The following is a 14003-nucleotide window of genomic DNA, read 5'->3' as shown; positions in this document are numbered from 1 at the left end:
ACCTCACCTTTTTAATTATTTCACCTTTCACAGCAGCGTCAGGTGGAACGTTCCGGAATTCGTTGGGTTATGTGCGGCGAAGGTCGTCCGGATTATGTAATACGGAGCAGACGAGGGACGGCTCATTTGGAGACTCCAGATGTTAGCGGTTCCAACCCGTACAAACAGAGACGCTTTTTTCAGAGGAAAAGACTCAGATGACGACTGGCGCTGCGCGTAACAAATGCAGCAGAGACTTGCCTGTTGGAGTTCGGTTACGTGAACAGATGACCTTTTCCCGCAGTGTTCCGTATGGATCTGCTACTAATTCAATTAGCTTCAGAATTCTCTCTCCACCGGATAATCAATTCATTTTTTTTTTTTTGGAACCGGTTGAGGTTCACAAGTTCCAGTTCGCATTTACTAAACAGCTAAACGTTCATTTAAGATGTTTAAGGTGGGAAACGTGGTGAAGTCGTTCGCACTGAACCATTTTGCCGTCCTAACAGAAATCGTACTCAGAAAGTCAGGAAAATAACTAAAATCGGCCCCATTGAACAAATCTACATATGTGCTGTGTCGGGAACCGTTCCGAGGCGAGAACCGGGGTCGTCATCGACGCACCAACACACAGTGCACACAGTGAAACTTGTCCTCTGCATTTAACCCATCACCCGTGGTGAGCAGTGGACACCATGACAGGCGCCTGGGGAGCAGTGTGTGGGGACGGCGCTTTGCTCAGTGGCACCTTGGCGGATTGGGATTCGAACCGGCAACCTTCTGATTACAGGGCCGCTTCCTTAACCGCTAGGCCACCGCTGTCCCAGCGTGTCCCAGGACGTGTCCTTTATCGGTATTCCTCTCATGTTCCGATGACCCATCCCTGCGTCTGCTGAGCGGTCAGCAGAACGGACCCTATCACTTTCCCGTCTTGCCGGGGCTATTAGATTACGGCCCGTCCAGTTTTGACGGTAAAGCGGTTTTATTTAACGCCTGTCGATGTGCGGGACTTCCTGTCTCCCGGCCTCGTGTTCCACCGGCTGTAGTGCTGCACTCGGCTATTTATAACCTGAGTGCTGTTTTTTTTTTTTAAAAGCCGAGCCGCTGGAAGCCACCAGTTTGTAATTGCTCGGTCATTTATAAAGACACCGGCGCGTCCGTCCATTTAAAACGGCAGAAAATGGCATTTTAAAAAGCTCCACCGCCACATGAACGTTCTTGAAAATCGGCAGAAGGCCGCGGGCGCCGCTCCGCCGCAACACGCACAGCGGCGAAACACCGATTTCCAGCATCGGCAAGAGCGCCGCCCTCCGTCCGGCCCGGGGGACGTAACATTTGACCCTAATTTCCACGGAGGCAGCGGCTAATTATAACCCAGCTCCAGTGCAGATGGCTGATGGGACGGCTGGAGTGGCAGCGGCGTGTTTGGGATGGACGCGCCGTTCCCCAGGGCCGTCCGGAGACTCCGTCCTTCTCAGGCCGGCGCATGGCAATGAGGGGAGACAGACGGGCAGCCTGACTCACCCAGCAGTCCAGCTCGCCACGCCGCAGTCCACACCGTAGATTATTCCAACATGACAGTTTCCACCAGAATTACACACCCACCCAGCGTGCTCTTTCTTTGCTGGATAATAATTTCTTAACTTTAGTGATGTTTTTAAGGAGATAATTGACAGCTCTCACACTTCCTCATTCTATGTACTTTAATTCCAGTCAACGTGACCACGCCCACTACCGACACCAACATGCAGGTTATCAGGCGCTTTAATTCCAGTCATGTGACCACGCCCCCTACCTACACCAACATGCAGGTTATCAGGCGCTTTAATTCCAGTCAACGTGACCACGCCCACTACCGACACCAACATGCAGGTTATCAGGCGCTTTAATTCCAGTCATGTGACCACGCCCCCTACCTACACCAACATGCAGGTTATCAGGAGCTTTAATTCCAGTAAACATGACCACGCCCACTACCAACACCAACATGCAGGTTATCAGGCGCTTTAATTCCAGTGAACGTGACCACGCCCACTACCAACACCAACATGCAGATTATCAGGTGCTTAAATTCCAGCATTTTGATGAGTGAACTAGTACAGGACATGACCTGCATTGGGAAAATACTGAAAGAAGCCTTCCCTGTGATTGACAGCTACAAACTACCCTGGCAAAAGTAGGGTACATATGTTGAGGGAGTACCCCAGTGCATGCTGGGAGGCAAAAAACTGCAGATTTTGGAAGCGGTGGAGACCTGAAGTCCCGTCTTGGTGGGGGAGGTTTTAAATGATGCTTATAAACCGGATTAATCAGGGGTCAGTGAGAGCCAAACACAGCTGCCCACCTCAACACCATCCTCCAGCACCAGCTACAGCTTCACCGTCGGCGTCCATCTGCAGTCCGTATCACGGTGCATTCGAGCGATAAACTCAGCCCAACGCGCCGAGTGCGCCAATATTTTCATATTTTCCCATCGCGAGAAACGCCGTTGCACCTACAAGAGGTAGCTTTATTTATGCCTGGACATTATATTTCACTTCTGGTATTATTCGTTTATAATTTTTTCATTTGAAAACGCCGGGCCTGCTGTAATGAACCTTGTTAGCGGGCGAACGGCGTATATGCGTATAGGCCGCGCGAGCGGGGCCTGGCGCGGAGGCAATGACGGGCCTTGTCCCCGGCCGAGAGACTCCTTTCATTCCGGCTCATCAGCATGCAGCCGACAGAGTCCCGGGCCCCCGAAGCCGGCCGGCCCCTAATCCGCCCTATAAAGACCCTCACATCCTCCCGACGAGCGGGATGCAGAACAAATACGCAGCACAACACGACTATTCCCACCGTCGCTCGGTCCCCGCCGATTAGTTACGGCGGAAATCCTGCGTCTCAAATTACTGGAATGTTACCAACGACCAGTCAAAACTGGACACCTTTCATATGGCCAAGAGTCTAGGAAAGAAAAACTGTCTTCCAAACACATGGATCCCAGTGTTTACGTCATTTTTACATCAACTGCGTCCGCGTGTTACGTAAATTTTTCACGTCCTTTTCCCGTAGAAAGTACGTCTCAAAAAGTACGGTTCTCACCGTTCCGTATACTGAAATAGTTTTCCAATTAGCCACACCGTTCGGCTGACGGCTCGTCAAACAGCAGCGAATCCTCACAGGTCCCCCCGAGGAACCCAGATGAGCTCCGCGCGGTGACCGGCGACTCGAGACTCGCTCTTTTTAAGAAGCTCCTTCGCGGAGTGATTACTCGGCAGATTTATCCCTGCCGGGGAGGTGAAAGGCCGCGGACGAGTCGCGTTCTGCCGCGGCCGCGGGCCTCCGCCTGTCCGTCACACGTGACCTCGCCGTCTCATCGGGCCGCGGCCAGCCAGGAGAGAACGAATGGCCGGCGGCCATATTTCACCATTACGGCCCAGACAGCGGCGGCCATTTGCTCTGGAATATTCCGCGGCAGCATTAATATGCATGGAGTTTGCCAAAGTGGCCGCGCTCACTCCCGGATTTATGAGTTTGGATGTAATTACAAAGCAGAGTAAAAACCTGCCTGGAGGCTGATGGGGCGGAGCTCGAGACTGAGAGCCCCTCCCCCAAACCACGCCGCCATTAATTAGTTCTGACTTTATTACGGAAGCACACTCGGCAAAAATACACACAAACCAGAACGAGGATTATAAATATTGCGATACGAGGGTTCGTACGGCCACCTGGTTCATTTTGCGATCAGAGTGTTGGCGTAACCGGTTATTATCCCGGTCGCTCGCTCGGATTTTATCACCGGAGCAACCTTGCTCACCGTATTTCACAAACGTTGCCCAAAAACTGCTGAATATTTTCATATTTGCATATCACTTGCTCTGAAAGTCCAGGCCATCGGTGGCACCGCACGAACGTAAAATATCGAGGCTAAAATGTGCAGTGACATCGCGGCAGGGGCCGAATGGAAACGTCGGCGTCTCCGGTAAACACCGGAGTTGTGTTGTGATGAACAGTGTGTGAGGCGTGAGCGGAGCTCACAAACCGCCTCGCGCCGATATTTAAGGCCCGCCACGTGCTCCACTCCCGCCGGGTCCTGAGCAGGAGCCACGACGGCCGCCTCGAGTTACCGACGGCGCCGCGACGGGGGATTTGTCGGCTGCGACTCCACTATTGAAATAGAACGGCGGGGACGATGCGCCTTGTTGGAATGCACGTGTGCGCATGCCGCGTCGTGCCGTGGCTGTTTGGTTCTGGCGCTCACACATCATTTTTGTGGGGCGGCGGTGGCCTAGCGGTTAAGGAAGCGGCCCCGTAATCAGAAGGTTGCCGGTTCGAATCCCAAGGTGCCACTGAGGTGCCACTGAGCAAAGTCACCGTCCCCACACACTGCTCCCCGGGCGCCTGTCATGGCCGCCCACTGCTCACCAAGGGTGATGGTTAAATACAGAGGACACATTTCACCGTGTCACTGTGTGCTGTGCTGACAATCACTTCACTTTATTATTATTATTATTATTATTTTTGAGCGAAGGTTCCGTATTCGTATGAGGCGGGGTTCTGTCACCCGGCCTGCGTGGTTTACCATGGATGGTGCCTGGACGCAGAACCCCATTTCCACGGCAACCCTCCTCTCCTGCCTCCCACACACCTCCACGCCCAGCCCACGCGTTATTAAACGCCGCCGCTCTCCCCGCCGAGAGACTCCAGACGCTGTAAACACCAGGGCCGGGAAATAATTCGGCGTCTACAAATAACTTCCTGTTAGCGACTTCGGGTCCAGGAGACGTTCCGCAAGGCCTCACTTCCCACCAGTCCCACCCACCTTCCTTTTAAAAGGATGTCGCCATGGCAACCTTCCAAAAAGAAGGGAGCCAGGACGGACTCGGCCTCCCGACGGTGGTCGGCATCGCCCGTGTGGGCCGCGCGAAGGAACGGCCGTCAGTCGCCGCGCCGACGGGCTTATTGGTGCTGCCGTGGAAGTGGATTCTCACAACGCGGCGCCGTTAGCGGCAATTACTTCATTACGGCCCTGACACGGCCCCACCGGCGGCCGCGCCGCCGCAACAATGGCCTCCGGTCCGTCGATTATCGCAGCCATTTACCTGACGGCCGAGTCGGCGGTGCCTGTCTCCGCCGGTTCGACCTCCCACACCCTTCCTCACCCCGGCGGCCTGTGATCGGGGAGATTATGGCGGCTGAGCCGGCCTCTGACACGGCCTACACGCAGCCGCCGTTTCCCGATATTATCCCGGCACCAGGTATAATTTATTGTCTGTTCAGCACATTTCATTTTGCTGTATAAATATCATTATTAAAAGATGAAGCCCCGCTTTGTTTTTTTTTTTTTACCGCGCAGACCGTCCACGGCATCGGATACGAACGGACTCGGAATAAATTCGTGCTTCAAACGAACAGACTCATGCAGATCGCACAGAACCCCTCCAGGATTTTCCTCGCAAGTCCTCTCGCAAGATCGCCGTGCGGTGAATTCCACGTGCTCGCGGTTCTCCGTTTCGGTTTCTCCCAATACTTTACACACCGTATAATAAACATTTACATTTACATTTACAGCATTTATCAGACGCCCTTATCCAGAGCGACTTACAATCAGTAGTTACAGGGACAGTCCCCCCCTGGAGCAACTTAGGGTTAAGTGTGTTGCTCAGGGACACGATGGTAGTAAGTGGGATTCGAACCCGGGTCTTCTGGTTCATAGTCGAGTGTGTTACCCACTAGGCTACTACCACCTACTAAAGATACTAACACACACACAGCCATATTGATGCCAGTGCCAGTATTTTTTTACCTTTGGGTGTCTGTGATGCATATAATCATGGAACATTTCGCTCATATCAAATTTAATTTAAGGGACCAAAAGAAATAAAGTGCATAAAGTGATTTGATTGCATTCTGCATATATGTCAAGATCAGAACACGAATACGGTATTTCAACATGCGGTTGCTAAATAATAGAAAAAAGAACACTCTTGCATTAACCAGCATGTTATGGTAATGACTGCTGCCGTTTATTCTTTTAAATCTTTTCCGCTCTTGAAATTCCACTGGGAGCGCAAAACCGTCCATGGCAGAAAGGAGAAATGAACAGAGACGCTTGTTCAGAATCCGCCTCCAGCTCCGGGAATAACGACGGCAAAAACACAGACTTCCCTGTTTCGTCTGACCTGCTGACCTGAGCTACTCAGATGTAAAGAACAGCGGCTGGAAATAATTGCAAAATATTTTCTAAAGCGTGATAAAGTCAGCGAATCGGCAGCAAACCTGCAAGCAATAATCAATGGACCAATCCCAACCAGCATGGTGCATGTGACACTGACGTGTGATCAGCATCAGCTGCAGCCTGACCACATACTGGTCCATCAAGCAGCTGCCACATGGACCAAGATCCTTCTCCATCACAGTGGCTGGTTTTACAGTTATGGTGGGCACCATATTACAGTCCAGAAAAATAAAGAAATAAATAAAACGTATATGTATATATATATATATCACATGTGACATCGCACAGCACCTGGTGACATGGTGAAACGTGTCCTCTCTATTTAACCATCACCCTTGGTGAGCAGCGGGCACCATTACAGGCCCCCGGGGGGCAGCGGGTGGGGACGGTGCTTTGCTCAGTGGCACCTTGGCCGTGGCACTTCCTTAACCGTTATACCCCCAGTTGTCTTCCGTTACAGTTATGATATCTGTGTAAATTAAGATCAAGCACAATGCATCATAAATCACTGCATTCTGAGACAATGCATGAATGTTTTGTGTAATTGTTTTATTGTGTAATTGTTTTAATTGGACGCACGGCCCAAATTATCTCCTGGCGTTGCCCATTGTTTTTGTTTCTCGCACATAATTTTCGGTGCCGATACGGCGCAGCTTCTCAGAAGACGCATTTTTCACACGCCTCAACGTGTGGGAGAAAACGCAGAGAAATACGTGCCAATCGCTATCACATTTTCTGGGATTTCACAAGAAACACGGAAAAGTCTGAACGGTTCCTTCAGGTCTTCAGACACCTAAAAATAAGACAAGTACCGATGACTGAAGTTTAAACGCTGCAGCTAGAAAATATCTAATCTAATTAGCAATCCCCAGTTATGGCTGTAACGATGCACCATGAATTGTCTGAAATTGATATAAAAAGACGATCAGAGCCTTTTAAGATAAGAAAAATTAAATGCAAAACCGTTGCATTGCAATGACAAGGAAAAGCCGCAAGGTGTGCGAAAGGCCATAATGCAGACGTTCGAATCATGGACATTGTGGTGAGGGACACTCAAGCAGGCCTATGTTCCCCATGTCACACATCTGCCGGGTCGCATCAGGCCAGTTGTGTCCTTTCAAAAAAATTGTCTCCGGGGGGGGACTGTCCCTGTCACTACTGACTGTAAGTCGCTCTGGATGAGGGCGCCTGGTAAATTACCGCAATTGTAAATGTAAGTTTATTGCATTACATGCATGATAACATCGTCTTTAAGAGAATACTGTAAACTCTATTGAACTTGTGTTATATTATTTTTAAAAAGAAGATCAATTATAGATGAAGGTTCCTTAGTTTGAAGGATGAAGGAGAAATGGAGATCAATACTTCAATTAAAAACTTAAATAAATGTAGTAAACTGTACAGTGTTGTCCCAGTCAACACACATGACCCTGAAGGGACTCGGAATTCGCAATTAGTTCTGGGAAGACGCTCGGGAGGAGAGTTTGGACGTGACTGTCCCCACATCTGTTCCACCTGGTTTGATGCTATTGGCAGACGAAGCGGGACGGTGGGCACAGGTGACAGATAACAGACTAGCAGCCGTCGGGGAAGACGCAGGCCGCGGTCCGACCGCCAATCGAGATTAATTAGTCCCCCTGCCGGTGGGAGGGTGGAGGGGCTGATTAGGCCGCCATACGAGACGCGGACCACGTGACGGAGATTTGTCCGAGGTGTCCATGACAAATGTGCGTGAGACGGCGCCGTCCCCGATCACCACATCAGCAATGAAATTAGCAGCTAAAGGAATGGACGCTGCGCGGCGGCCTACTGCTTTTATTTCACTCGTTCTCCGTAGCTTTTTTAACCAGCGTGAGGCTGAGAGAAGGTGACATTCAGAGTCACCAGACGTTCACCAGACGCCTTGGAATGGAAAATCGGCATAATGCTGATCTGCAGGTGGACACGGAGATCGTTGTTGTTCCCGAGGAATAATGACCGCCGTAAAAATGGCCCCCGGCACGGGCCGGCGTCCGAGAGAAAAGGCCCCGGCCGCTCTGGTTATGATCGATAAGGTTTCTATTCAGCTTCTCTTGTGGAGAACATGCGCCTCGTAGAAGAGGCTCGCGCTGACGCTGCTTCCAGGAGGCCACCAGCGGGATCGGCAAGGATCGTATCGCGATACCGTTATTACATGCTACGTACAAGCTGGTATACAAGATGCCGAGTAGTGCGATATAATAATTTAGCACAACGTAACGCGGAACTGAATTGTGGACTAAATTTGTATGCAATGATATCGATGTCCGATGTCCCGGTATCGATACGACATCACCAGGTAAAATATTGCAATATAACGAGATATTTTCTATAAAAAGTAGGAATACGTAAACAAACATTAACTCTTAGTTGAAGTCATTTAAGGATGAACCACTAGATGGAGCTGCAAGCAAGTTTATTTCAATATTTCATTTCCACACACTGTCACCAAGGGCGATGGTTCAATACAGAGGACATGTGTCACCGTGTCACCGCGTGCTGCGCTGCAGTGTTTCACTTCTCTTTCACTGTGGAAAGAGGACCAAAATCAGATGCTGTTCCTCTATCTAAAAGTGTAGGTGAGACATGCCACTGTGGGGACAACCAAGTGTCACAGTCCCCCCGCTGCTGGTTTACGAGCCACTGAGTGATGTGCTGCCGATGCAGCAGCAGCGTCCGCCGTGTTCGCTGCCCAGAGGAAAGCGCTGATACGAGAAGATCGGCGTCCCACTCTCCTGACACTCAATTAGACAAACGACCCTCTCGTCTCTAACCCCCCCCCAGCCAGGCGAGGAGGAGGAGGAAGAGGAGGAGGCCACGCCTTCCTGCACGGGCTGAGGCTGCGGTACAGCGAGGCGAGAGGGCCCGCCGGAGAAGCGGGAGGATTTTCAGGAACGACGGCCATCTCTCCGTCTCTCTCCGTGGAGATCCCCTCGTCCCCGCCTTTCACGGGCTTCTCTCGGCAAAATGTTGATCACGTCCCGGTAAGCCGGCACTGGACCCTCATCACAGTCGCCAGAATTCCGCTCCAAAAAGTACAAGTAACGTGCACGAACGTCATCGGCGGTGACATGCGGTGGCCCTTCACACACCCCACGCTCATCAACCCCGAATCTACCCACCAAGGTGACTCAGAACTGGGGGGCACGACAGGACACCGGGCCGAGGGCCACAGGTTGACCCCGGGGGTCTCATCTGACCCCCCCACCAGTCGGCACATTATCACGCGCTTCGGGACGAGTGATGGATTGTGGGCAGGACGGCGCGCCGCGCGTCACGCTCCTGGACACGATTATTCTGCACAATGCGGGACTCTGGTGCCATCTATAGAGGAGACGCGCCACGCATCGGCCGAATTCGGATTATTATCGGTGAAAGTTTTCCCCCCACTCCGACGTACCTTCTCTGAGAAGCCGTGCGTGGAGCAGCAGGACGAGGAGGCAGCAGAGCGCGGCGGCGGCCAGAGCCCAGGCGGCCCGGAGCGGCTGCATCCCGGCGCTTCAGAGACCCATCCGGCGGCGACCCGCGGAACAGAACAAAAAAAAAAAATCCCACAGTTCCACGCGTCCTTAGAACGGAGGCCCACGGGTTCGGTCCGGTTCCGTGCGCAGCTCGGAGCGCAGCGTCCCGCGGCTCCGACCGGAGAAAGATCCCCGCGTTCCCCGGCGCGTCCGCCGCTCCTGCCGCGGTTCCCCAACAGACGCAGGTTCGGGGAGGAGAGGAGAGGAGAGGACTTTCTCTCCTCTCCCGTCGCTGACGTCACAGGACCCCCACCCCACCCACCCACCCACCCAAAAATACCCCCCTCGCGCGCCTGAGGGGGCGCGCGGCGCCTTTTTTTTTTTTTTTTTTTTTACTTTATTTCCCTTTATAAATAACCCGCAGTCGTTTTATATTCACGGATCCACACGTTCCGTCACGCGGTTCCTCAGTCAAATCCACGCTTCGAACTCGATCTTTTTATATTTCCATCCCGATTCGATCCCGATGCTGTACCGACTCCCTCCCCGAGTCTTTCTGGACTGGATTTAGTGTAAAAGCAGCTCCGCGGGGCACCTGCACCATCGTGTCGAGCCCTGTGCACCTCCAGCTCCTTCGGGACGAGCTGTCGATGGTCCGAGGAACCATCCATCAGTCGCCGTGACGGCGATTAACGGGGAGCTGTCGCCGCGCCGCGCGTCACGTGTCCGGCCCTGTGTACGCGCGCACCTTCCTGCATATTAGTGGCAGCTTTCCGTTCACTGGAGACAGTGATGAGCTGGGAGAGCTCCCCCCTGAAGACCCCCCAGAACCCGCTGAAACAACAGCACTTCAGGCACCAGGAGTGGAGTCTCCAGCAGAACCTCAACATTACACATACAGTCTCTAACATCCCACAGATGCAGGTTCTGGAGATGTTCCTCCTCCAGATCCCTCAATCGCTCCAACAGAACCTCCAACGGAACATCCTGCATTACACATACAGTCTATAACATCCTGCAGATGCAGATTCTGGAGATGTTCCTCCTCCAGATCCCTCAATCACTCCAACAGAACCTCCAACGGAACATCCTGCATTACACATACAGTCTATAACATCCTGCAGATGCAGATTCTGGAGATGTTCCTCCTCCAGATCCCTCAATCGCTCCAACAGAACCTCCAACTGAACCTCCAATGGAACGTCCAGCATTACACATACAGTCTATAACATCCCTCAGATGCAGGTTCAGGAGATGTTCCTCCTCCAGATCCCACAATCGCTCCAACAGAACCTCCAACAGAACATCCTGCATTACACATACAGTCTATAACATCCCTCAGATGCAGGTTCTGGAGATGTTCCTCTTCCAGATACCTCAATCGCTCCAACAGAACCTCCAACAGAACCGCCAATGGAACGTCCAGCATTACACATACAGTCTATAACATCCCGCAGATGCAGTTTCTGGAGATGTTCCTCCTCCAGATTCCTCAGACGCTCCAGCAGAACCTCCAACAGAACGTCCTGCATTACGAATACAGTCTCTAACATCTTAACATGCAGATGCAGATTATTGATAAGACGTTTGATAATGCTGACACCGTATTAATTTCTGAATTTTGTTTTTAAACGCTACTGTTAATGCGATGCATTTTTGGAATGTGGTAAAATGAAAAGGTGGGTAGATGGTTTGTAATACAGACCTCCAGCAGGGGCTCTGAGGAACAGGGTTCTTTGCTGCTATTATTCCGCAGCCGCCAGAGTATTTAAATTTTTTGACAAATCGAAGCAGTTTGCATCGCTCGCGGTCGTCCACGCCGGGTCCCTTTCCGATTCTAATTTGGAATGGAATAAAACAGTTCATGGCTAATATGGAACCTGATTGTGCCCTGATTCCGCGATATTCCCGCAGGGACCATTAAATCCAGGAGAACATTCTGCTGCGGGAGGTTCCTGGAGAGGCTGGAAAGCCCGGGCCTGGGCCGGACGAAATTAAGTTTCGGTGGTTTATCAGCGGACCCCCACCCCCCAACCGACCAGAGAGACCCCAGAAGCGCCAAAAATGTCACCAGAACGTCAACACAAGGACCGGCACCAAGCGCCAGTGTTTATCGGAGCGATTATGTTTATAATAAGCGGAATATGGCATGTTTTTTTTTAAAGGTTCGCTTTGTCAGGCGGCTCATTAGCCGCTCAAACAGCTCCTGTACATCGAGAGTGGCGAATTAGTGACCGTGCCGGAAAAATAATCCAATAATAACCAATCAGGACTCGCTCATGCAATTAAACTGGAGCCCAAATGTCAGACTGCGGCCTTACGGTGAAACGCTAATATGACTTCTGTTTATTTCAAGACGTCGGACAATTAAAATAGCGGCCGGAAATGAAACAAGCGATTTTAAAAAGTTTCTGCTACTAGACAAGAACTTTCTTGTGCAGCTGAAGTTTTAATAGTCATTATTAAAAAGATAGAAGTTTCGTCCCTTGTAACGCATGTTTCATGCCCTGATTTTTCTAGTTCCGTTATAATCAACGTCCCCTAAAAGCAGAAAATGAAAAACGGAGCAGAGACTATATTCAAACTTTAGAGCAGACTGAAGTACTGATGATGATGATGATTCATGAAAATTTGACACTGTGGCTGTTTATCTAATTTCACCCCGTCGGTCATTCGGTCAGTGCAGAATGCTGCTCATTATGGAATATTGATTACCACCGGACAGGGCTTATTTTAAGTAAAAAGTCCTTTATAAAACATAACTGAAAAGCCTTTAAGGTGACATTAAAGGCAACAATATAATTATAACAATGAACCTCTCTCTCTCTCTCTCTCTATATATATATATATATATGTGTGTGTGTGTGTGTGTGTGTGTTCCTTAGGACAGTATAATTATAACAATATTTATTTCATGTCAATTTTTACTCTGATGTTACTCGGTTCTGTTTCTACATTGTTTTTATCTAATTCATTATTTAGCACCGAAAACCCGGTACAGACGCATTTTTTAGCATTATGCAGATTTTTGTGGTTTAATTAGCGCGGCAGCTGTAATAAATAATGCTTTGTTTTAAAGCTCTAATTACGTCTGAGAGAAGGAGCTGGCGGTGATCAGGCTCCACGCTCGCCCTCCGCCCTCCTTCAGAGGAAGGTTGAAGAGCCCAGCCGGCCGGTCCAGGCGGCGGAGGGGAAAATATCGGTATGCAAATGGGGCGGGGAAAAACAGGGCCACTTACTGATCTGCATGATAAGATGGCTCCCCGCCTCCGCGCCGATAAAGGCGAGGCGAGGCGAGGCGAGGCGAGGCGGCGCGGCGGAAGTGGGAACAGCTGAGCGGCTTTACCTCACGAGACACATGATATTACAGCAGGAGAGCGGCGATAAAGAAACACCTCATTTATATACCCATACATTACACAGGGGCTCTCTGAAGGATATGGAAGAAGAGCTGAGGGCCTACAAGAGAAAACGGGCAAATTAGAGCAGAAAGGAACAATCTTCCAGAGAAAATGACAATCAAGGGACCTGAAGGCCGGGTTTATCGCCTCATCATGGTCTAAATACCCGTCTTAAAGGCACAGTGTGGAGAAAAATGACCTCAAAAGCTCTGCTCTGGATGACAACCAGGTAACGGCTGACTCACCAGCGCCATGTCATGCGTCAGATGTTTGATGTTTGTCTGCGTCCCATCAAGGTTCCACGGGGGTTTCTGCACAGTTCCACACCATAGTTCAAGGAAAACATTCCTTTTGTCTGTAGCATATTTAGTGACAGGAACTGACAGACCTAGGACGCATCTTTTTAGAAAAAGAACGTTTTTCACCTCCTGGTGTTTTTGAAACTATGGAATTGCATGTGGAGATTAATTGATTTTAATTGATTGCATTCGTGCCCCAGAGAAATAATAAAAAAGAATAAAAGGTAGATAAGTTGGGATAAGTAGTTGTGTATCTGTGGCAACCGACGTGCTACTCACTTCATCTATAAGCATTCGTCTGCCGAGGTTAATGTTAATTTTTTTATTGCAATTCTCGATCGCTGTCGTCCCGCCTCTTCTCACCTCTCTCCACTGCTTCCTGGTAGCTGCTCACATTGAGTTTACATCCTTGATGTGCCCTCCTACATCAATACAATACTACCCAGCTACACTCCTGCACGCTGTCTCTGATCAGAAAAAAATAAAATAAGACTAAAAATCCCTTCTTCACCCGGTCTGTTCTCCGTTGTTGTCCCTGGCTGGTGGGACAACTTGTCCTGCTCCATTCGACTAGCCGAGACTACTACCACCTTCAAGAAGCAGGTGAAAACCCACTTGTTCAAAA

General features: G+C 50.4%; 1 protein-coding gene across 3 annotated transcripts in view; it reads right to left on the bottom strand.

The window, feature by feature from the left end:
- Positions 1-14003, bottom strand: part of LOC114765377 (chemokine-like protein TAFA-5) — a 55086-nt gene that overhangs the window by 26986 nt on the left and 14097 nt on the right. The window contains exon 1 of one of the 3 annotated variants that reach the window (XR_003742608.1): positions 9618-9964. The exons of the other annotated variants lie outside the window; for them this stretch is intronic. The gene's annotated coding sequence lies outside the window, so the exon portion shown is untranslated. Of the gene's footprint in view, positions 1-9617; positions 9965-14003 lie in introns of those variants that run through there. 3 annotated transcript variants of the gene reach the window in all.

The sequence above is a fragment of the Denticeps clupeoides genome, chromosome 15 (assembly GCF_900700375.1).
Source record: "Denticeps clupeoides chromosome 15, fDenClu1.1, whole genome shotgun sequence".
Taxonomy (NCBI): domain Eukaryota; kingdom Metazoa; phylum Chordata; class Actinopteri; order Clupeiformes; family Denticipitidae; genus Denticeps; species Denticeps clupeoides.
The sequence above is the reverse complement of the archived record's forward strand: the minus strand, read 5'-3'. Positions and strand labels throughout refer to the sequence as shown.